Below are 25,884 nucleotides of genomic sequence, written 5' to 3' on the forward strand. Positions count from 1 at the left end.
AAAAAAAAAATCAAATTTTTGTTGGAAAATTTTTTTAGCATAGCCAAGTTTCCTTGGTGGTTATAAAGATCAAATCTCTTTCTTTCCATTTTAAACTCTAATTTAGAAGTTCATCTCCAAACACAAACCTATTCCTCCTTATATTTGTCTAATCTTGATCTTATGTAAAAGGACCTTTATCCCAAGCACAATTTCTTTATTCACAATGAAATTTCTTTCAGGCATTAATTAAGACAGCTTGGATACAATTACATAATTAAAAATCTTTCATCTGGATTTTACAAAAATTTCATGACTGTTTTAGCCAGTAAAAGCAAATTATGATTTGGCCTCTACAATGGTTTTAGATACTTTCAACTTCCCTTTGGGAATATATTTGGTTTTTTTTTTTGTTTGTTTTTTTTTTGGCCAGTCCTGGGGCTTGGACTCAGGGCCCGAGCACTGTCCCTGGCTTCTTCTTGCTCAAGGCTAGCGCTCTGCCACTTGAGCCACAGCGCCACTTCTGGCCATTTTCTGTATATGTGGCACTCTTGCCACTAGGCCATATCCCCAGCCCCAATATATTTGTTTTTGAACTGTGAGATAAAAAGTAATTTCAGAGGTTTGGCCACATGGCTAGATTTATTAATCCTTGTCACTGACAAGGAAGCTTCCTGTGTTTCTTGTTCCTGGGCTGGATTCTGTTGTGAAATCAAGGTGAGGAAAGGGGTAAAAGAGGATTCTCCCACAAAGTGCAAAATATAAAGAAGTAAAGATTATTCTTTTCTAATTCTACCATCTGTAGTTAGCAGATTTTCAAATGTTGTATTTTTTTCCTTCTAGTCTTTCTTCAAAATATAAGACATTAAAAAAATTAGGTCAAGGGCTGGGAATATGGCCTAGTGGCAAGAGTGCTTGACTCATATACATGAAGCCCTGGATTCAATTCCCCAGCACCACATATATAGAAAACAGCCAGAAGTGGCGCTGTGGCTCAAGTGGCAGAGTGCTAGCCTTGAGCAAAAAGAAGCCAGGACAGTGCTCAGGCCCTGAGTCCAAGGCCCAGGACTGGCAAAAAAACAAACACACAAACAAACCAAAAAATTAGGTCAGTCTTTGAGCATGTCACTTTACTGCTATTTTTCTAGTGAGTACTGCTTAAGAATATTTGCTCATTTTGTTATGTTGAACAATTTAAGAACTTTATTGATTGTTAGATACTTGTACTTTAAAATTATTTAAAACGATATTACAGCTGGGTATCTGTGGCTCACACCTGTAATCCCAGCTACTGAGGAGGCTGAGATCTGAGGACAGCAGTTCTAAGCCAGGCAGGAAAGTCCCAGAGACTCTTACCTTCAATTAACTAAGAAAAAGCCCGGAGTGGAGCTGTGGGTTCAAGTGGTAGAACACTAGCCTTGAGCAAAAATACCTCAGGGACATTGCTCAGGCCATGAGTTCAAGCCTCATGACCAGCACACACACACACAGACATAAAATGATATTACTGTTAATATAGTATTATGTTTAAGAGAACAGCAACATAATGTAATACAATTTAGAAAGACTGTAATTCATAATGTTTACAAGCTACCAAAAGGTGAGCACTTTTAACAATCCATTTCAATCTTTAGAAATTTTTATTTATGACATGCTACAGTTACACTTCCAGCTTTCTGGTGTTTAATTGGAAATAAGAGTCTCAACAGACTTACCTGCCTGGGCTGGCTTTGAACCATGATCCTTAGATCTCTCTTTAAAATTGTTATTATAGAGGTGATATACAGAGAGATTACAGTTCTATAAGTCAAGTAATAAGTACATTTCCTCTTGGACAATGTCACACCCTCTTTTGCTCTCTCCCAATTTTTCCCTCCTGTATAGTTCGTTCTCAACATAATGTCTAGTGAGAACCACTACTCCACTTTTTAAAAGAAGATAACTTGAATAAAAACTATAGCACAGTGTTGAGCAAATGGGTAAGAAATATATAAGTAAAACAAATACAGCACCTTCCCTTGCAAAATTCCCGGTGTTTGCTATGAACTGATTTCTTAAAGGGTTATAGCTTGTGAGCTATTAGGAAGCGTGGAAGCTGGGTTACCTGAAATGGGAGGGAGCTTTGGGACACCAGGCATGGAAGGTTGTAGCTCATAGCTGGTAGGAAAAGATGATCACTAGTAGAGGGTTGGGCTGAGTGGTGTCTATATATCCTTTTGCAGCTAGGTTCAGCCTGGGTCCCACATCTGTGATTGCAGTGAAATCTCAAAATTTGAGTTGTGATCCAGTTGTTCTTCTGAATGTGGGGTGATACAGTGATATACAGGGAGTAGCTGAAATATGACATTCTACTGATCTTATGGTGAGTGAACACACAAAAACACTTAGAGGACAATCCAGCGGAAGTAGTGAAAATAATAGTAACAGTAATTATTACCAGTAATAACAATGATAGTAATAAAAATGATGCTTGAAGGATTAGCGCAATTCCAAATTTAAGATATTGTTCTCGGGCTGGGGATATAGCCTAGTGGCAAGAGTGCCTGCCTTGGATACACGAGGCCCTAGGTTCGATTCCCCAGCACCACATATACAGAAAACGGCCAGAAGCGGCGCTGTGGCTCAAGTGCTAGCCTTGAGCGGGAAGAAGCCAGGGACAGTGCTCAGGCCCTGAGTCCAAGGCCCAGGACTGGCCAAAAAAAAAAAAAGATATTGTTCTCAGTGACTTATAATAAAGTGGTGTTTTTTATGGAAAAAATGATGCTTATAGGTGTTGTTGGGTTTCTGTCTGGTTTTTAGTTATGACTGCTTGCTGTAACAGTGCTTCCTGCCTCTTCTAATTGACGGACTTAACAATCCCATGTGGGTTATAAATGAATTATCACAGTTTGAATTCATCTAATTCAAGACTCAGAGTGGACAAGCCTGAGAAATACACAGACTTTATGCTGTGGCATAGGTTTTATCTACTCTGTTGAGAAGTAACTTAGGTGTTAAATGAGCATTTTACTCAGGCAGAATTTTTAGGTTTTCTGTTTTCCAAGAAACAAATTAAGACTGCTATCTATTTCTATTTCTACCTTCATGTATCTGAAAACTGTTTAGAAGTTGTTTATCATTTTCTCCATTTTTTTGTCATCCTCTTCCTACTTCCACCCACTTCTGTGTGAGATGAGCTACTGTTTGGAAGGGGGGCTGGCTAGTGTGATATCGAAAGACCTTCCTTCCCTCCCAAGTCTCAGCATAATTAGAAGTCCACATCTTTCAATTCCTTTTTATAAGTCCATGAGAAACACATCCAACGTGAGCGGTCGCCAAGAAGCTTGCCAATTCCTGCTTTAGGAACTTTAACCAGACGACAGACCAAAATACCATCTAGATTTAGAAAGCCTCATTGGCATATTGTGAAGGAAAACTAGCGTATACATCTTATCATTTACGTATTCCAATGCAGTCTTTATTTTAATTATGCAGAGGTACTCTGTATAGCAAATAGGGTGTTGATTTTAAATCTGATTTTAAAATTTAAAAATTTGTCTCTATACGACTTTAGATATATTGGGCTGCCTGACCTCCTTGGGTGATTTTAATTAATAGATCTTATGGTGAAAGGGAATTGGCCTTCTGAGTTTTGTACCACAGATCTGGGAATGTAAGTAATTTTTTAACTTGCATCTTTTAATTCTGTTACACATTTCTTGGAAGGCTACCATTGGGCCTGTGACTTTATACTACTTTCATTCCTAACTTGTAAATTTTATATGCTTTATTGAATGTAACAGAGAAGGGACTCCGAAGTCTTCTTTACAAAAACTTTCAAGAGATTAGGATGACTTTGTATTGTGCCATTTCTTTGCCGTTTGCAGTAGATGAATTTGCCGTAATGGTAAGAGTATAGTTACACTAGTTGTTGATGAATTACCTTATGAAGATAAGAATGTAACATCATGGGGGAGAGAAAAAGTGAGTCCAGGTTTATAAACTTCAGATTTAGACTCATTTAGACTTTTGATTTAGACTCCTGGGTACTTGAACAAACTCTTTGGTTCTGGATTTTTAGTGTAAGAATGAAGCCTGCTCGCTTCTTTATTTTCCCTCATTCCTTTTCTTTTTAGTGTCCAAATGGGGTATAAACTCCTGATCTTCTGGTCTTGATTGGTGTTTTCCTTCAGAGCTGTTGCTCTACCACTTAAGCTACACCTCCACTTCCAGCTTTTTGCTAGTTAATTGGATGTAAAAATCTCACTGATTTGTCTGCCCAATCGGCTTCAAACCTCCATCTTCAAGAACTCAGTCACCTTCTTGCTTCTTTTCTTTCCTGGAAAGGAAAGTAAGACATAGTTCACTGTTTTAGTAAATCCCTCATGTCGTTTGATCTTAAAGGCTTGATGCCCCTGTCTGGTTTACTAATCTGAAGTAAAGTAAGATATTCTAATTGGCATATTTATGTATGAATATTTTGCTGTCTTTTGAAAAAATTGCTTGGGACCGGAAAGTTCAGTTTTATTTCTCAATCTTTTTGAAAAGGTCAAATGACCCTTTAAAGTAATCCAGCTAGTCTATGTTATTGTAGGTAGTGCTTGGAAATATGAAAGGCCACGTGCCCAAAAGTATGTATATGAAACAAAATGCACATACACATGCATGCACACACATGCATACACCATACAAATCTCCTTTCTGCTATGTCCCAGAAATTATGGCATTGATAATAGAAAGTGTTTTATCATCAAATCATTTTCTCAGCTTTGTGTGCATAGTGTGTTATAGCTTCTCTCCGTTTCTCATAGTACAAATGACCTGGTTGAAACATGTTTAAGATGAAAAAGAATAGAAAAGAGCTTTATTCCAGAAGTACTATAGAAGTGTTAACTAGTAAGGTCAACTTCAATAGGTTTCATTGCTATACTGTGTTAACTACACATTGTTTTTTTTTTATAATTAAGTGGTGTATTATTTTGCAGTAATGATAGTAAGGTAAGACTCTTCAATCAAGAGGCTTATTTAAGTAATGTACTGAAATATTTTCATGCATACACACTGCCCATACACATAGTTATAATTTCTGAGCGCTGCCAGTTCTTCTAAATATAAATTGATTGAAGTCAAAGACGAATTTATTTTACCAAAACCATTTTTTGTTTCAGTGAAACATCTTCAATAGTGAAATAGTGTTGGAATTTAAATAAAATTGGAGTTTATTTAGTTTTGTTGCAAATGCACACAAACATTAAAGGAAGTCCTTTATTTGCTATAAAATTATCTTCTCTTGGAAAAATATTTTTAATTAAACTTTTTTCTTTATTGTCAAGCTGTGATAGAGAGGGGTTACAGATTTATATGTAAGGCAGTGAGTACATTTCTTGTTCAACTTGTTACCTCCTCCCTCATTTCCCCACTCTCCCCTCCCCCTTGCCTTCTCCCCTCGGTTGTGCAGTTGATTTACACCAAATAGTTTTGTAAGTATTGCTTTTGGAATGGTTTGTCTTTTTGTCCTTTGCCTCTCAATTTTGGTATTCCCTTTCCCTTCCCCAGTTCTAATACCTGTATAAACAGTATTGGAAAAATATTTTTTATTCAAATTTTTATTATCAAACTGATGTACAGAGAGGTTACAGTTTCATACGTTAGGCATTGGATACATTTCTTGTACTGTTTGTTACCTTGTCCCTCATTTTAAGGAAGATTATGTTGGATGAGTCTAGTCCATTCACAGAAGTAGAGTGAAGGGCAAAAAAATTCTCTGGACTTTAGGATCTAGATATTTGCAACAGTGTTTAGTCTGGAAATATAACTTAATTTCAGAAGTAGGTAACTTAAAATACCTTTCAAATAATTTAACATTTCTTTAAAATATAGCATGGTCAGCCAGGGACTGGTAGCTCACACTTAATCCTAGCTATTCAAGGACTGAAGTTTGAAGCCATCCTTTTGGGTATACTATAGCATTGTTGAAAAGTTACATGTCAATTTTGCAAGCATCTTTGGGACTTTTGTTTACAATGATGAGCTAAAGACTTTTGTTGAGCTAAAGACTCCTGCTTACCAAAGCTGGTGAGATGAGTGAATATTTTTATGCCTGGAGAATGTTCATAGTTCTTCGCCCTTAAGTTAAAAGTCAAATCAAACCAAACAGCAGTGATAAAAGGTTACCATGAGTTATGTGGAAATTAACATGATGGTGGTGGAAGCAGAGAAGTCCTTTCTGAAATTAATTGAAATGTTAAGAATGCTTCTGCTGATACTTGAAAACTGTAAATGATACTTAACTGTTGTTGCCTTCTTATGGGAAAACCAACACTGTTTTTAAGAGAAAATTTAGAACAAACAGTGCACATATTTTTAACATCTTTTTTCTTTCTTGAGGTGGTGGTGGAAGGCATTAGTGTTGGAATTTAGACTCAGGGCCTCTCGCTTAATAGGCATTCTACCATTTGACTCACACTACCAGCCCTGTTTTTTTGCTGTGCGCGCACAGATGCTCACATGTGCATGTCCATGCAAACACATAGCATTTTACTTAGGGTCTAGAAGTAAAGGTATGAGTCACTGACACCTGGTTTGTTGGCTGCTTTTGAGATAGGATCTCTCAGATTTCTCTGCCTAGATGGCCTTGAACCATGGTCCTTCTGCTCTCAACCTTCACAGAAGAGCTAGGATTACAGATGTGAGCTGCTGGCTTGTGGTTTCAAACTCCTTTTGTATCCTACTTTTTTTAAAATTACATATTTGTTTTCAAAATCTTCCTTGCTACAAGCATTTTAATTATTAGAGGTAGATCTCTGAACTGAGTCTGTAATGGTAATGAACAGAGATGTGCCTTCAAAAAATTGCCTATGTTTGTTTGCAAGAAAACAAAAGGAATTAGAGATCATCAGGCTGGGTGAAACAAGCCAGGTTTGGAGAGACAGCTATCACCTGCTACTTCCCATGTGGAATCTAGACACACACACACACACACACACACACACACACACACACAATGACAATATGACATGGATGTAAAAGGGGACTGTTTGGGGTATAGAAACAGTGAGGCGGGATGAATATAATCAAATTCTTTCTCTCTCAATATATATCTGTGTACAGTACACTACATATATTATGTATGCTATATACACACTATAAATATGGTGTATATACTGCATATATACTACATAGAGTGTAACACTATATATACTATATACTTATACACAATATATACTATACACTACATACTCTAGTGTATATACTGTGTACAGTATAGAGTATACTGTATATAATATAGTGTATATACCATATAGTATATATACTATAATATACATTTTTCATGTGTACATCAAAATGTACACACATATATGTGTATATACATATGGAAATTGCATAATAAAATCCACTCAAAGCTATGAAGTACAGAGCAGCCAGGGTAAAGGGGATAAGAAAGGGTAATAGAGGGATGAATTAGGTCAAAATACATTAGTGCATGTATGGCAATATCACAGTGAAGCCCTTGCATATGATGAATAAGTGTTAATAAGTTTTTAAAAATTGAAAAATGAAAAAATAGCTATGGATTGTTTAAAAAGAAGTAAAAACTAAATTTTATCTTGTCCTATTTAATAATGTGCTTATTTTAATGTTAATACTAAAAGAGATGTGCATGGGACAATTTGCTTAGTAACCCATTGTTTGCACTTAATGAAAATGAGTGTCCATGCTAATAAATATTTACCTATAATATCATTTTCCGTAAAGGAGAAACAGTGGGATCCTAGCTGTTATTTGGAAAGGTATATCATTATGTGAAAAATAGAAAATCTGAGGACAGAATGGAATAGATTTGTCTGCTGTAATCCCTGTAGTGTTTACTGTAACCAAACATAGTCTGACTAGGCTTGGTGGCTAAGTATGTGTTCAACATCATGTTACTGGCTGCCAAGTATTGTATATGAAGCTGTGTGTCATCTTTGGTCCCTTTGTTATAGTATAAGAATGAAGGTAACATACTCCTTCTGCCTATCTGTCCCAGTCAATTCTCCGCCTAAAGTAGGATTCTACCTGTGTATTTCTCCTTCCAAAGAAACTAAATATCTCAGATTAAGTGATGGATATAGAGAGAACATTTAGACAGGCAGACATTGGAATATACTCTATAACACAAATCAAAATCCACATTAAACACAAATTAAGAAGTATTGTATACATTTCATGTCTGCCCAACTTTAAGTTCATTTGTTAAACCAATGTTTGGTGAGCAACTACTATGAGCCAGGTATTGTTTTGGGAGTACATTACTTAAGATGAATGAAGTATGTCCTTACATTTGAGGAACTTAACTAAAACTTCAAATTCAGATTCAAATCATCTTTTTTAGCATGTACCATGCATATGACAGACAGTGAACATTGCTTAGCACATATCGTATGACTGGCTGTGGACTATTAAAATCTACTGATATTTACCAGTATTTATACTATTTAATATTTTATCTAATATTTAATATTTTATACTATTTAATATTTTATTTTCTTAAGTGGAGTTTGTATCTGCTATTACTTGTTAAGTTAAATTAATAAATGGGGAAAAGTTAAACATTAAATTGACAGATTTAGAGCAGTAATTTTGCAGTCTATATTCCTATAGTGAAATCATTATTTCTTCTAGTAACATGGTTCGTAGTTTACATGACGCAATTAAATAGACCAGGATAACAGGTTGCATACTTGGTTAAATGAGAACTTAGGGGAAGAAAGTCTTTTACACAGATGGAAACCACGTAAGCTCAGATACCCTTCAGATGAAGCCAGAGTTAAATGTCTATAGGACAAGGTTTACTCCTCCCACAGTAGCCCTGTCTATGCCAGAACAGCCCCATGCTGTCTTTGAAATCAGAGTTCACGCCTTATTAAAACTGCATCTGCTCCCAGGAACAGAGTAGTGGTACTTTGGGCCTCCGCTCCTGCTCTGCAAAGCCTGAATAGAGCAGGAATAGATGGGTTTTAATGGAAAATGCTAGAAAGATCGGCATTTTTTTTGGACTTTGCAAAACTTGAGTTTCCTCTTTATCTTCCATGGGAGCAATAGTGAGCTGAGAAAGGAAACCAACCCCTGGGGAGAGACTTTAACTTGTCTGTGCTGCTTTTATTGGAAAAGGGACTCTAAATATAGTTCTTAGAGCCTCAGAAGACAGTGAGTTCAAATGTTTTGGAAATAGAAAGCACAGAGCTTGTTACTCCCATGGCCATTGCCTGGCCTGAAGGAGAGAACAGCAGCAGTGGAGAATTGCTAACTAGTAGATGCTGGGCCCGTGATGGTTAATTTTCTTCCATAGATTTAAATTAACAGTTGTATAGTCCCCATTGTGTTCCTGTCTTGTGAAGTTTTCTGTTTGAGATTGGGAGACGGCCAGATTTCATAGATCTTACTCTTGGGGTCATGATGGCTTAGTTTTGTGCTTTAAAAAGGCAGACTCTATGTCCTTAACTGAGGAAAGGAAGAATTGTCAATAAATTCTGAATTTCAAAACCATTTCCAGATTGCCTTCCTCCTCTGAGTGATTCAATCTGCTGTAAACTGGTGATCCTTTAATCCTTTGATACTCTGATAAGGAAAATAAGATTGGATCATATACCTTCCCCTGTTTTTTTCTGAACTGTGTTTTCCTGTCTTTAATGGCAATTGTTAAACTCTCCTTTGTTGTTTAATAGCACACAGATTCCAGTTGTACACTACAGCTCTTGACATATACCTGTTACCTTGAATGAAGATCACCCTTGATAACTTAGATTTTTGATAATTACATTTGGATCTGCTGTTTCAGAAAAGAAGAGCATGTTATTTCATTCAGTAAACATGTAGGGTCCTGTGCTAGGCTTGTAGCTCCAGTAGTAGAATAGTTGCCAACCAATTTCAAACCCTAGTAGCTCTTACAGAGAGAGAGAGAGAGAGAGAGAGAGAGAGAGAGAGAGAGAGAGAGAGAGAGAGAGAGAGAGAGAGAGAGAGATCATATAAAGAAAGTGTTTGAGCTGATTGCCAGTAGCTCACACCTATAATCCTAGCTACTTAGGAGGATGGAAATGAGAAGATTTTGTGGGAGGCCAGTCTGGGCAAAGAAGTTCATGAGACCACTTCTCAACCAGTAGCTGGGCACAGTGGTATGTACTTGTCATCTCAGCCAGGACAAATGATGTGTAATAAGATCCTGGTCCGGTTATGTGCTTGGGTAGAAAGCAACACCCTCTCTCAAAAATAACCAGTACAAAAAAGGGCTGGAGGTATGGGTCAGTGTTAGAATCTTTTCCTAGTGAGCAGTAGCTAGTGTACCACACACAAAAGGTGTTTGACCATAGTATATAATGCAATTGCTACTCGTACAGCAAATGTTTAAAATTCTACTGCTATTATGATGATTGAAGTGGAACTTTTACAGGACAAAATAAAATTTCTCCATAAACCTTGGGAGAATATCTTAAGCCCTTGTAGAAGGGAAGGTTTATTTTGTTGTTAAAACAAAATCAAATTTCTGTATAGAAGCATCAATTCAGGCTTTGTTACAATGAATATTTTGAAAATAGCACATATGGTTCCACCACTGAGAGGTTAGCTAGCTGTAAATTTACCTTTTTCATACTTGTATATGAAAAAAATACACTTGATTTTGTATTTTTAGTTTTGAGAAAGGTAGTCTCAAAGCAGCTTTGTTCTGCTTTAGAATGCATTCAGGTGCATCATATGCAATATGAGGTAGCATAGCTACCTGTCCCATTGTGCTCATCAAGTAAAACAAAAGAGGAGAATGTCTGGAATTGACTGGTCAATTTATCTCAGATTTCAAAACATGGTATGGATACAGAAGTAGCTCACTAGGACAAATACGGAATGTATGTCTTGTTATACTGGCCATTAGATATTTCAAGAGAACTTAGTGCATAGAAAAATGACTATAGATTGTTTGGCAGTTGATAGAGTTTGAAGTAGAATTTATATCACCCTGAAATAAAGTTCTTTTTCCTCCCATGTTGATTGATTTATTGCTGACTTCTGTGACTGAGGGGTTGAGCTCTTGGCAAGTCTTTGTGAAATCACATCACAGGAAGGGCAGTTGCATCCATGCATCAAGTTTTGAACTTATTTTGTTAAGCCTTCTTTATGTCCGTGTAGACTGTTGTTTTGTACAACTAATATAGGTAGCTGTTCTTCATTCTATAAGACTTCCTTAGTTTCTAGAGACCAAGAGGCACCACGGTGACACACTTTTCTCTGCATTCTCATTTCTATTAATGTCATTACTGCATGTAGCTTTCCTGATGGAGCCCTTCTGGTCACATCATCAGTTTATTCTGTGCTATCTATCTTCTAGCTTTGTCTGCAAAATTTGTATGGTTAGCCTGAGACATATGCAGATAAATGGCCTTGCTTCAGCATCCTCAGACTTGGAACTAAATTTGCTGCAGTGCACTGAAGTGATGGAAGCAGCTTTCCAGTAATACTGATGCTTCTACAGTCAAATATACATCTTCGGGTGCCTTGGTTTGCATTTTCATTGTCATGTGTAGTTTTTGACCACTGGTTTTCAAACTGCCTCATCTCCCAGAAAGCTATGTTTAAGTGGAAAGACAAATAAAATTGTTCTGTTCGCTTCCAGTAGTCGCAGTTGTTGAGTGCAAATCTTTAGCTAGACATAAACAGTGACAGCTCCCAATTCACAAACTGATTACATTCACAATGCTTATTGTACAGTAGTCAGTGGGTAAGAACTCTGAATGTGTTGGCTAATGGAGGAAAAGAATGCTAAGAATAAATGAGCTTGCTAAGATGTGGTTAACTCACAATATTCCAGAAGCAGTTTGGTTTCTTAAACCATAGCATTTGCCTTCTGAGGAAAAGTGACCATGGTTCTGCTTTGGGGTCTTAAGGACAAAAAATATTTAATCCTTCATTTCCAAAGACAGCTATTTATTTTTGCCTGCATATCCTTGGGAAGTCTATGAGTCAGTGTCTTCAGATAGAAGCAACAGAGTCTGGTGGAGGGATTAAAGCAGAGAGGACATTCATTGAGACAATACAAGCTATGCAGTAGAATTGCCAGAAGTTAAGGAAAAAGGGGAAACAAATAAACTATACAGGCGGATTCATAGCTCAACTTGTGTGATAGCATTCATTCTTTGTGGCTGGACCCACCACTGAGCACAGGAAAGACCCATAGGGAATGCTGACTTCCCACTGGGACCAAACAGTCTGAGACTAAGTCACCTCACCCTCAGCAGCCAAGGGTTGTTGCCATTGCCCTCACCTATGATAATTTCCTCCTGCTCCTGTCTCTATGTCTGTAGCTCTGGATTCACAGTTGGCCAAGACTAAAAAGACGACTGTCCTGCTGTGTTTCCTTGATGTTGAACAGTGTACATTTCATTGAAACACATGATGAGGAATTCTCCAAATACAGGAAGGGGGAGTCAGATGCTGTTTATTCTCCATCCTCTTCTCCTCACCCCTCATACAGAAACTTGCTATGAAAAGCTACTGCAGGGACTCAAGTAGAAGCACAGTGAGGGCACTATAATGACATGAAAATGACATCTGAAATTGCAGTCAGTACTCTGTGGCAAGGATGGCCAGTTCTTCTTGTGTTTCTTTTACCATGTGCTAGTTAAAGCTAGGAGTGTGGTTATGTGGGTATATGGGTGTATTTGACCTCTGACAGCAAGTTCCTTCATGTAATAATAAAGATCTATTAAATTGAATTTTCAATGTATATACTACACAATAAAGAAAAGAAGGGAAGGGGTGGGCCCAGAGGTGTGGATGATAATGTTGAAAGGGGTGACACTGATCAAGATACATTGTATTCATAAACTGCTTTGTTAAGTGGAAACTCCTTTGGAAAACTACTTGAAGATAATTTTAAGAATTGAATTTTAAGTTTGGTTAGTGTGGAGGAGCAAATCAATACAAAGAAGATCAACAGAAGATAAGAAAGATAAATATTTCCTAAAAACAATCTGTCGCCTGTTTATAGTACAAAATGAAATATTAAATAATTAATTTGCCTCATATAATTAGGTGGCATATACATTTCATTGATCAATTTCTACTATTCTGAACATTCTTTTCAACTAATAATAACACATAAATCTTGTTGGCAAATTCTGGCACTTGAGTTGCTATCATTTTCCTTCCTTCCTTCCTTCCTTCCTTCCTTCCTTCCTTCCTTCCTTCCTTCCTTCCTTCCTTCCTTTCCTCCTCCTCTTCCTCCTCTTCCTCCTCTTCCTCCTCTTCCTCCTCCTCCTCCTCCTCCTCCTCCTCCCCCCCCCCCGTGCTGTCCCTGAGCTCTTCAGCTCAATGCTAGCGCTCTACCACTTGAGCCACTGTGCCACTTCGTGCCATCATTTTCTTTTCATTAGAAGCAACTAGTATGAATTCATTCTGCTCTTCCTTTAGTAATTTTGTCCACACAGCAAGTAAATACATTTGATGCTCCTTTTTGTTTTCTTTACAATTTTAGATACTTAGAGCATCTCTTGCAAAATGGAAAAGGCCTCATGAAGTGCCAAAGGCTTACATATGGCTTTACTACTACAGAATCAGGACCAGTATTATCTTTGATCAAACTTATTTCCTTAAACTTTTATTACATTTCCAATTTTAAGAATAATAAGTGATTTATTTTTAATAATGTTCAATATGTTATTAAGGCCTATCAAAGATTACTGCAAAGTTATTTTGGCCTGGTCCAACCATTGTGAACCAAAAGAATGACCAATTTAAATTTCATAGAATTGAAATAACTTCATAGAAATTCAATAATATGGATATCTGGTTGGTCCTAATCTAGAATTTATAGAAAAATCTAAACTTATTTTAAAAAATCTACCTTTACACAGTAGAAAGAATGTTTTTCTGTTTGGGCAGCTTGTGAAGGTTATTGATAAATCAGGATGCAAGGTGTTCTGAGAGGAAAGATTTCTGGTTGAAGGTTCTTGTCATCAGGATAGGTGCAGTGGTCCTGGCATGTATTTTCTAAAGCTTATTAGAAGTGTTATTGCTCTGAGCAACAAGCCGGAAGTACTTCTGTCCTTAAAACCCAAAATAGATGTTCTTTCTCATTATCGTAGCTCAAATGATCATCTTTAATGAGATGGGCACATCCCTTGTGGTTTTCACATATTTAATGCTCTTATTATTTAATGCAGAGCTGAGGGAAGAATAGCTCTGGTAAGCTAGATGATGGAAATTTTACTGGAAACTGAAATCATATATCTTTATTTCTCCAGTTTCTTTCTGTCATCTTTCAATAAACTTCTCTTAATTTTCACTTATCTTTTTTTTTCAGTAGGTTTAAACCTTCCTCACTGTATTTTACTATCAAGAGATTATTACCAAAGGAGAAAAATAATTATTTGCAAGAAGAGATGGATGTGAGAATTTAGGTATAAGCACTTTGAAATACTGTGTAATATGTTCCCTGCTGTTTTGCAGAGTTTTGGAAAGTTCTGCTTTGGGGCAAAAAGTCTTGTGTTCCCCCAGAAGGTTTCTAGTGCAGCTGCCTTGACACTGGCCTTACAAAGGCAGATTGATTCCAGTTGCCAGCAACAAATGTAAAAGCAGTCTTCCCATTAGAGCCTCATGACCCTGGCTCTAGATCTGGATCTGTAAGTTAATTCACCTATGGGTCTCAAAATATGTTCTATACTGGGGTTTGAACTCCAGCACTCTTGATGTTAGTGCTCCCTATTGCTTTGGTAGGAACTCCCCATCCAGCCCTCCTTGTTATAGTAGAAATTCTACTCGTACCTAGTATTGCTGGACCAGCTACATTTCCTTGGAGTTCATAGTCTCATATTCTAATAGAGCAAAACAATGGAGAGTAGTATTGATGATCCTATGTCATCAAATGAAGATATATCTCTTAGAAAACTAATTGCCTTTGGTTGAATCTACTCATTCAACATTGAGGGATGACCTACTTTCAACTATTATGAAAACTTTGATCCTTCTCAATGTCTTATTCCTTGAGATTTCTAAATTTTACTGTTTTGTAACAGCAGAATGATCCTGAGTGTTAAAATTTAATGAGTTACAAAATGTTATTTTGGAAAAGCATAAGCAACTTCCTTAGTAGCTTATACCACATTTTATATAAAAAAATTATTGCATTAAGCAAAACTAGTTTTACAAATTTGGTTTACACATTCATCTTTTTGATCAGTATACCAAATACTTAAACAGAGATATTATAGTATCTTAAAAAATAGTTGGCACAGTGGAACTGTTGACACGAAATGTTTATTTTAGAGAGAATTCCTGGCATTTTTGTTCCACATCAGCATAATAAGCATTTGTAGGAGAAGTGGGAGCATTAATGTATTTGTTGAGGATTAATGACCTGGTAGAGCATTTGTGGTGGTGAATATATTATGGACAGCGCCATAAATACAGTAATTAAAAAGCTGCACACTAAACACTTTGTGGACTGGTAAATATATTCCCTTTCTCCCCATCATGGCTTGCATTCAAGAGAATAGTGATTTGTTTATTTTGGTCTCTTTGCATTCTTAACAACAGACAAAAGAATGGCAGTCTAGTAGCTCAATGAGAACAAGTGAAAGGCCCTGGATTTTTATCCCCAGTCTATAATCAATCAGTCAATCAATCATCAGTGTATATTGCTTCTTAACATATTGCTGATCAAATAGGTAGAATTAAATGTGATATTTTCAGTATCAATTTTTTTTTTTCCGGTCCTGGGGCTTGAACTCTGGGTGTAGGTTCTATCCCTGAGCTCCTTTTGCTCAAGGCTAGTACTCTACCACTTAAGCCACAGCACCATTTCTGGCTTTTTTTTTTTTTTTTGAGTAGTTTATTGGAGATAAGAGTCTTACGAAATTTCCTGCCCTGCTGGGGGTGGCTTTGAACCACAATCCTCAAATCTCAGCTTCCTGAGTAGCTACAATTACAGGTGTGAGCCACCAGTGCCCAGCCTTCAAGATACTTTTTAATAGTTTAGAAAATATGTCACCTAGTACATAATAATAAACCATCCCTTACTTTGGGAAACTAAAATTATTTCCAGACACATACGACAGTGTGCTACTTAAAATGTTTTCAGTGTGATCTGTGATGCTTAGGGATTATGGGCTAAAAGAATTGAAATGGCAGGTGATAGAAATACCTACCTATTCAGAGGAAAACAAAGATCTGTAGGAGGGGGCATAAAGATGGGGGTGGGGGTGGGGAGTGAATTTCCAAGGAAGCCAGGCCTGATTATCTTATGAGTGCCTTCCTGGTTGCTCCTGAGGGTTAAAGCTAAGCAGGTTCCTGTGTGAATGAGCTTCTGGGAGGCGAGGCACCATGCTGCTGGAATAATGATGTCCTGTCTTTCACAGAGAAGGATAACAAAGATGTAAAGGTTTCCATTTTTATTTCTTTGTTTGCTCAAAATATTCATACTTTCCTATTTTTCCATTTAAGGAACATTTTTCCTAATTTCATAATATCTAAAATCTACTTAACACTGCATTTCTTTCTGAATCCATAAAGATTTTCTTCTGTGTACAATATGCAGTTGAATGTGTTTTCACAGCTTTGCTTTGAATCAATTAGAGAAGAAAAGAAGACATCGGAAGACTATTTCTGTTCTCACCATTTAATTGGTCCCCTTACCTTTTAGTTGGGGGAACTTCTCACTTCAGTACTGATTTATTGATTTAGTCCACATTTATCGACTGCTTATTAAATCCTGTGCTCCAAGGATACAGAGATGAATGGCCCGGTTGGGTTTCACTTGTCTGTGGTATAGTCTTTATTGTGGCAAATTTCAATGGAGATAACATGATTCTAAAATGCTATCATGTTCCAAAGATGACTTGGATCTCATTCCTGTATAGCTGAGACAAACCATAAGGGCAACTCCAGGGCTTTGGAGATCACAAAGGCTGCTGTGGAAATGTGAAAGCTGCTTTTCAGTGTGTTTTTCATTGCCTTACATTTCAATAAACTTTGCTTCCTTAACTCACTCCATTCTATTTCTAGATTTGCCAAAAGCCTAGGTTGAAAAGTAAGCAGGAGCTAAGTGGGTAGGTATAGCTATGGCCTTAAGAGTATCATAACAGGAAGTCTTAGGCAGGTGCCACTGTCAGCTCCACTGTCCCCTACTTCCTGCTCAATGCCAGGTTCTCCTTTCTTGTTGATTAAGTCAGTCATACAGGGTGGAATCTTTGAATCGGAGTGGCCCAGGAAGGCTGTAGGATGGTGAACAATGATTTTCATTCATGAAATTTTATGTTTACCTTTGGGAAGGTTGGCACCCAGAACCTAAGAGCATTTTAGGAATAGCCTTCTAATTTTTCTGCTTATACAATTTGCTTATGCCGGTACCAGGGCTTGAACTTGAACTTAAGCTCTTGCTCAGATGTTTAGCTCAAGACTGGAACTGTACCACTTTAGCCATGCCTCCAGTTCCTGCTTTTCCCTGGGTAATTGGAGATAAGATTCTGGAGGTTTTGTCTGCCTATACTGGCTTTGAACTGATATTCTCAGATCTCAACCTACTCAGTAGCTTGGTTTATAGGTGTCAGTAGTCACTGGTGCCTGGCTTGTACACTATTTTTAATAGTCTCAGATTCTGCTGTGGGTGGGTTCACCCCACGAATATCCTTTTCTCTTTTGACATACACTGGCTTGTATGTTTGCTTACCTTAAAACAAGGTTGGACTACTTTTATTTTTAGAGAGCATACCAGAGACTAAGAATTTCAATATCTGTATCTTCAAACTATTTACTTGTCACTTCATTCTCAGCAGAGAGCCTTGCCAACTATTTTTAAGTATGTTGATATCATTTGGTTTGTTGCCTTCAGCATCCCAGTGCTGTTTACTGTGAACTTACTATTACCAGATTTGTCTTTTTCCTCCCCTAGTGTCAGAGGGTTGTGGATTCTATATCTCTTAAGACCAGTTCCTTCACCTGACCTCCTGCCATTTTTCTCACTTCTTCCCTAACCTTGGCCCCCTCACCTGGCCTTATATTGCAGGCTTTTCCCTAGACAGAGGGCAGGAACACTAAGTATACTTTCTCACCTCTGCCTTTTACACTGTCTTGTCCCCACCTGCCTGAGCCAGTCTAGTCCAACTTTAGGAAGTACCAGGCAACCCTAGGAAGCCTTCTCTGACCTCTCCATTTCCATACTAGCTGCCCTGCTGGACAGATACTCACCTCTCATCATTATACTCATCCCACTTCCCTACAGAGCTCATTGTGTGCATCCCTCAGCCCACTGGACATTACTTTCCTAAGAGTGTGGGACACTGCGGTATTCATCTCTGTAGCTCAGATGCTTAGCTCAGCATTTGACATATGGTATGTATTCAGCATATGATTTTTAGATGAAAACTTAATGACACTCAATTTCATGTCCACAAAAATGTGCAAAAGTGATTTATACATAGGTGTTACTTTTAGAAGGGAACATGAAAAGGATTTCTGCTATACAGATGATGTTCCCCATTGCTCAGTTTAGGGAATTTTCTTGACTGTCACTTATGGTATGTATGCTTTCAATACTTACACTATATTTTAATGCAAAGGCTTTGCTAAATTCCTCTTACATGTTGCCTCTCTAGTACAAAGACTTTTTTTATTCCCTTCAAGCATTTGGAATGTTTATAGAGTATAGTCAAGTGTCACAGGAAGAGCCAGACTAGTGTTGTCCCTGATACTGAAGAAGAATGAGATGAAGAAACTTCAACCCAGCATGAGTAGGATAGCCCAGACTAAAAGAGAGCCAGGGAGGGCCAACCCTGACTGAGGAGCTTGCAGGAACCTGTGCTTCTGTCACATAAACTCCAGCGGCCACATGCTGACCACCAGCAAGTTTTGTGCTTGCCTGCAGGGACAAGGAGACTTCATATCACATGTCACCATGAATAATTCATAAGTATGGTTATCTAGAAATTTATGGTCATCATTAGCATTTTAATGAAAAAAATGTAATCATGATTCCAAGTCTCTGATTTGTTTTCTACCATTTTTTTTTGTCTCCTCCCCCCACAGCTAACCATCTCACTGCTTCCTGAGTACTTGGGAACTGCAGAGGCCGCTGCGGATGTGCTGACTCTCGCTATGGGCAGATGTTACCCAGAGGCCCACTGTCATCCAGGCAGCTTATGTATGTATGAGATTGTATGCTCATTTGCATCCTGTCCCTCCTCACCCTTCTCTTTCTCCCCCCCTCTCCTCGTAGAGTATCACTGGGTACCAAACTAGTGAAGGCTTACAAGATTTAAATGAGAATATTTAGAAATGCAGGAGAGTAGTTCACTCTAGGGTGACTTTGAATAATGAATGGTGAGACATTATATCTTAATTAGGATTTTTGTCATCAAGAGATTCTGTAAAAACTAGAAGATAAGCCATCTCCCCCTTCTGTTTCTGTTGTTCTGTTCATGTAATGGCTTAAAAAAACTTTTCTTTTTCATCATAGCACACACACGTATGACATTTGAAATAATAGTAATATCATGAATTAAAAAAAATCCCTAGTGATTGCTTTGATTCATTTGCTATTAAGAACTTCATGGACCCAGCTGGGTGTTAGTGGCTCACACCTATAATCCTAGCTACCCAGGAGGCTGAGATCTGAGGACCATGGTTCAAAGCCAGCTCTAGCAGGAAGGTCCATGAAACTCTTATCTTCAGTTAACTACCAAAAAGTTGGAAATGGAGCAATGGCTTAAAGTGGTAGAGTGCTAGCGTTGAACACAAAAGCTTAGTCCAGGCTCTGAGTTCAAGTCCTAGAACTGGCACCGCCCCCCCCCAAAAAAAACCAACAAAAAACCTAATAACTTTATGGACCCAGATCAGAAGTGCCTGTGTTAGTTTGTCTGTTACATGTGCATTGGACAGGGAAGTCCTGGTCCTTATTTCTCTGCAAAAAAAAAAGGAAACTCTCTTCTTCCATTATGATTTTCAATATTTTATGGTACTCAATTTCTTTGAATGGTCTTTTGGGAACTGCTATGATTACATGCTCCTATTTGTCTTTACCTCTGATAATTTAGGAAGAGTGATTACCTCTCATTTAATGATCTACCTTTATTTATGTAAAGGGAAGTTTGTCTCAGGCTTATTTTCGTGCTTCCTTTAAATTTTCAAATTTGAGTCAATTATGCAAATATTCATCTACTCTTTCTCCTTCTCTTTGGACCCTCTGGAATTTTGGCTTCCTTTGGGAAGAGTTTAGGGTTATTCTCCACCCACTCCATGGTGGTTTTTCTCCCATATCCATTTTTTAGTTATTTTTATTTATATTTATACTTCCTTCTCCTGTCCGTGTACAGCTCAAGAATTATCCTCAAGTCCTCCCCAGAACAATTACTTATGAAGTAAGCCAGGTAGTTAATAGCAGTAGTTTCAGTATCAGTGGCAATGGATTGTTGCTCCAGAATAGAGATTCCCAGCAAATTCTTCTAGCACAAAGCCAGCAGCATTGAGAGGTAAGCGTCTTTTCTGAATATACTTTGTGAGAGCATTGCTGTTTTACTCTGAAATGATCAGTTTTCATTGTGAGCATCATCAGAAGAATATGTGCTGCTCTTAGCTGTCTACCACAGGAAAGAGCTTGACAACTATGGCCATTGTACCCTGCCCGTGCCAGTTTTGTGGGAGCTGAAAGTGAATTCTGTTTGTTTGAGATTGAACTCAGGGCCTGGGTACTGTCTCTGAGATTCTTTTGCTAAAAACTAGCATTCTACTTACTTGAGCCACAGCTCTACTTTTGGCATTTTGGGCAATTAATTGGAGATAAAGAGTTTCAAGGACTTTCTTACCCTGGCTGGTTTTGAACAGTGATCCTTAGATCTCAGCCTCCTGAGTAGTTAGGATTATAGGAGTAAGCCACTGGTGCCTAGCGAAGTTTATGTATTTTTAATTGTAACACTTTAGTTATAGAAGTGCCTACTCAAATCCTATGTTGTCTCTTGGTCATCAAAACCTAAAATATCTATGACATTGTTAGGAAAAGATTTGCCTACCTCTGCTGGAAAGGTAAGCTGGAAGAAATGTACTATGATTGATTTATTTGATTTGTTAGTATTTGACAGTTTCTAGCTATCAGCAATGCTAATTTCACATGATTCAGCCTGATGTATTTGAGGAAATTCTTCTTTCAAAGTGGTTAGAATTCTAATGTTTGGGCAGTCTTGGAGTGGGAGCAGTAAATTTATCTGAAGAAACTCACATATGCGGAACATGCTCGTCATTGTGTTGGGGAATGACATACCACTTGCCAGCCAGGTGACTTTCTAGAGCTGACTGAATGGCCTGTGCTGCTCAGGAGCCACAAGGAAGCACATCTTTCCCACCTGGCATATCTCTTGGCCATAGTTCTCTAGGAGAAAATGTCTTTATCTTACCTTTACAAAGACCAAGTATGTGCTAGCTGTCCTCAGAATGGAGATGGCGCTCATGGCTATCCTGCAACCGTTGCAGAATATGTCCTTTATGTCTGTTTGAGTGGGAAGACAGCACTTTGGAACATGTGAACGGTTCTTCCCCAAGATGGTAGTTCTCATATGTAAGGTTTCCACTTCTATTTCTTCTAGTGCCATTGATCCTCATTCACTGCCTTAACACAGTCATTTTGTATGGCTTATTTCCTATTCTTACCCTCCTTCCTTTGTATCTCAGTTATCCTGATTACCCAAGAAGGCTTGTTTCTCCAAAGCTGATATTCTATGGGGCAGCTGCTCTTTCTTAGCTGTAGAGATGAATAACTTCAGTGGCTCTGACTGCTCTTATGTAAGGCAAAGGAGCTGACTCCAGGCCTGTTGGATCAGTTTGTTCCCTGGAGGAGAATTAGTTGAGAAAACAAAAATCGCTAGGTTTTATAATTTTATCATCAGGTGTGGTCAGCATGGAGTCAAGGTTGGCAGGGCATCCTGCTGCACTCTGGTTGTTATTGAGGCTCAGATGTCAAGTGGGAGTTTTAATTTTCTGCTTTGGGGTCATTGTTCTGCCTTTTAGTGCCCTCTTCTCACAGGTCACGATGCTGTTCTTTGTTGGAATGTAGAATGGCATCCATTGAGTACTGGAATAAGAAGTAAACAGTCAGAGCCGACCTTTCCAGACTTTACTTAGTAAAGTTATTTATGCAGGTGTTAACACTAAAGTTTTGGAAGTATTCAGGAACTGCTAATATAATCACATCCATTCTTGTATCATTATTTGCATTTCATCATTGCTTTACATGATGCAGATCCCACTGTAACCTTGGATGACAGGATCTGGACTGTTGAAATCGTTTTTAGATTTCTGGCTTGCAGTCTCTCTGTCTGTTTATTCATATGTGTGTGTTAGCCACATCAGTCTAGGGGAGGAACTATCTCTGATCATGCCTACTGCATGCCCTAAACATTTAGGGGGCTTCCCCACTGGCCACCCTGCATTTTGAGTTCTCAGCATTTTCCTTCACTACTTCTTTTTCATACCCACTCCTCACAAGTGACAATGGTTGTTTCAGTTGATATTATTACTCTTCAGTCCATATCTTATGCTTAGCTATTTCTTCAATTAGTTTATATTACTTATATGGGGGGGTGGAGTACATTTCTACGTGCTTCCTATGTATTCCAACCTATCACTCTCTCTGCCGTGCTCCTTCTTATGCCAACTTATGTGGGCTGTCCCAGCTGTCTGCACCCTTACTCTTTGGATAACTTTGATGCAATGCTCCTGGCATGAGGAACTAACTACCTTTTGGTAATGGGCAGCAGAGTTGCTTCCTGCTTTCCCAGCTCCTGCAACTGGATTTAAGACATTTAATCCCAACAGAAACTTGTGTCATAAATGACTTTTTATGTCTTGGCATTTGTTTATGCCCTGTCAGGGTTTTGACACTAATATCTTCTTCACTTCCCTTTTCTTCTCTGTGAGTGAAGACAGTATTTTATCTACAGAAGTCACCTTGGGTTTGGGGTGGGGCTGGATAGTCACTATGCACAGGAGCCCCTGTGAAGGATTTTCAGACCATTGGTAGAGCCTGTGCTGGCTCAGGACAAGGGGCAGTCAGCAGAGGTCACCTCCATGCTACATCATGGCTGCTCAATTCCTGCCTTTCTGCCCTCCTTTTCCTCTCATTTCACACTTACAAAATTGCCATTTTAAAAGTTGAAATGAGGGCTGGGAAGATGGCCTAGTGGTAGATTGCTTGCCTCATATATATGAAGCCCTGGGTTTGATTCCTCAGCACCACATATACAGAAAAGGCCAGAAGTGAGTGGCACTCTGGCTCAAGTGGTAGAGTGCTAGCCTTGAGCAAAAAGAAGCCAGGGACAGTGCTCAGGCCCTGAGTCCAAGCCCCAGGACTGGCAAAAAAAAAAAAAAAAAAAAAAAAAAGGAGGGTTGGGGATATGGCCTAGTGGCAAGAGAGCTAGCCTCATATACATGAGGCCCTGGGTTCGATTCCCCAGCACCACATATACAGAAAACGGCCAGAAGTGGCGCTGTGGCTCAAGTGGCAGAGTGCTATAGCCTTGAGCAAAAGGAAGCCAGGGACAGTGCTCAGGCCCTGAGTCCAAGGCCCAGGACTGGCCCCCCCCCCAAAAAAAAAAAAGGGAAAAGAAATGAATCAGGCATGATGATGCATATCTACAATCCTAGAACTTAGGAGGCTGAGACAGGAGAATCATGAGTTTGATACTAGCCTGGGCTATATAAGAAGACAAAACACAAGACAAACAAGTTTGAACAGTAACAGATACACACAACTATTACTTGGGCCTTCCTTCTTTGACTTCCCTGCTGTTGTTGATGAAGGACAACAGTTTCGATTCAGGTATTTCCCCATGCCACACACTGTCCTGGAAGCATTTCACTGAAAATTAAGCAAGCTACAGAAAGCTTCTTTTCCTATCCCTATTCACAGAGAAAGGAAAAACTAAGGTTTGAGAAATATAGTAACTCATTAGAGTAGAGCTGTAGTTTGAGTCTCTGTTCCCTGCCGCCCCCTCCCCCCCCACCCCATCAGTCTTTTCTTCCTCAGGCTGGGTAGTAAAGTGGTGGGTACCTATTTAGGTGACAGTCCCTTACCTGCTTCCTTACCTGATGTGATTTTTAAAGGCTGAAGAGGTTCAGGAAGAAAGGATGCTGACATCTGTCTTGCATTTCTTATCTGACTGAAGTAGCCACAGGTAATCTGAAGACTGAGGAGGACTCTTCACACAGAAAGATGAATAATAATAAATGAAGCAATGGTAATAATGTAAACAAACATATAAGGGAAAGGGAATGGGAAAAAGATGGAAGTGAGTTTCATATAGGAAAAGGAGAAAAAGGAAGAAGTGAGTTCTCACAACTCTATACACCGAACTTTGTTGAGCCTGTTCCTGTTCTTCAGTATCCTCACTGTTTGTTTATTCTCTTTATTAATGGTAATGGCATAATATACGTGATGTATACTGCACAACATCATAAACTTCTCTTATTCTTTTGGTGCTGAGGGTAAAACCCAGGCCTTGCATGTGCCAGCCCTCATTCTGGGCCACACTCCCTGTTCATTTGCTTTCTTAGTGACTTGAAGCAGTCAGGGCCTGTGGTAGCCTGAGTAATATGTTGTTCCAGAGGGAGGCTGGCTCCCTTGATAGAAAGAGAAGCTTTGTTACTGGTTAAGAATAACTAGTCAGGGGCTGGGGATATAGCCTAGTGGCAAGAGTGCCTGCCTCGGATACACGAGGCCCTAGGTTCGATTCCCCAGCACCACATATAGAGAAAATGGCCAGAAGCGGCGCTGTGGCTCAAGTGGCAGAGTGCTAGCCTTGAGCGGGAAGAAGCCAGGTGCTCGGGCCCTGAGTCCAAGGCCCAGGACTAGCCAAAAAAAAAAGAATAACTAGTCAGGTCGTTAAGTTGATTTGCATCCTTCATGCACTGTTCTCAGTGTGCAGGCACTGGCTTGGGCACCCTACTTTATCCAGGAGTAAGCTTGGGTCAAACCAATATTGTCTAACATAGGGGTATGTCTGCAATCATCCGGGATTTGAGGAAGCATTTGGATTTTGTGATAAAAGTGAAAATCTGAGAACCATCCTCGATTACAAACAAGTAGATCTTACCACCCAGTACAGCTAGAAACAGAACCTGAGTCCCAGGATGGGCCTGTTCCTGCAGGACTTCTCATGTGGGAGTCTGGACCATTCAGATGCAGTGGTCACTGTCCAAAGGTCCATGGAGATGCTTCAGGTTAGTAGTAAGATTCTACTAATGAAGGGTGGTTGTGAGAGTTGGGAAGGTTAAAACATCAAGGTTTTAAAATTAACATTAAAAATCCACTTATTTTAGAAAATCTGTTAAAAACATGAAGAAAACCATCAGTTTGGTTTTACGTGCATCTTTACATTGTATGTACCTGCATCTGTACCTTATACTGGATCTTATAACCTGCTTTTGGTCACTTATTTCATAGTCAATCTTTCTGATAATACTAAATCTACTTTCATTATTTGATTTTATACTTTATTGTCTTGCACATTGTAACAATAATTGACCATCATCCACGGCTTAACACTGAGGGGATGTCCTGTCTTTTGTTGTTCTTCTAGAGATTAATCCCTGCCCAGACTGTTTTTATTTCTTTAAAAAAAAAATGCCTCGAGGGCCATGAGTTTGAAGCCCTGGGTTTGATTCCTCGGTACCACATACACAGAAAAAGCTGGACGTGGCGCTGTGGCTCAAGTGGTAGAGTGCTAGCTTTGAGCAAAAAGAGCTCAAGGATAGTGCTCAGGCCCTGATTTCTAGTCCCAGGACTGGGGAGAAAAATGCCTTGAAATGAAATTGCTAAGCTCAAGGATTCCTTGCACACTTTAAAGACTTGGCTCAACATGCGCAGATGCCCTTGGCAGAAGTTTGCTACCTCATAGTTCCAGCTCCTTGTGTGAG

The 25,884-nt window shown here is 38.8% G+C and overlaps 1 protein-coding gene across 13 annotated transcripts in view; it reads left to right on the forward strand.

Annotated features, from left to right (window-relative positions):
- Positions 1-25,884, forward strand: part of Apbb2 (amyloid beta precursor protein binding family B member 2) — a 277,295-nt gene that overhangs the window by 72,175 nt on the left and 179,236 nt on the right. For 11 of the 13 annotated variants that reach the window (XM_048364644.1, XM_048364643.1, XM_048364650.1 and 8 more), the window contains one exon: positions 19,009-19,123. The gene's annotated coding sequence lies outside the window, so the exon portion shown is untranslated. Of the gene's footprint in view, positions 1-3,044; positions 3,866-18,477; positions 18,501-19,008; positions 19,124-25,884 lie in introns of those variants that run through there. The other 2 variants (XM_048364647.1, XM_048364646.1) reach the window with 2 other exon arrangements.

This window comes from Perognathus longimembris, chromosome 16 (genome assembly GCF_023159225.1).
Source record: "Perognathus longimembris pacificus isolate PPM17 chromosome 16, ASM2315922v1, whole genome shotgun sequence".
In the NCBI taxonomy this organism is placed as follows: domain Eukaryota; kingdom Metazoa; phylum Chordata; class Mammalia; order Rodentia; family Heteromyidae; genus Perognathus; species Perognathus longimembris.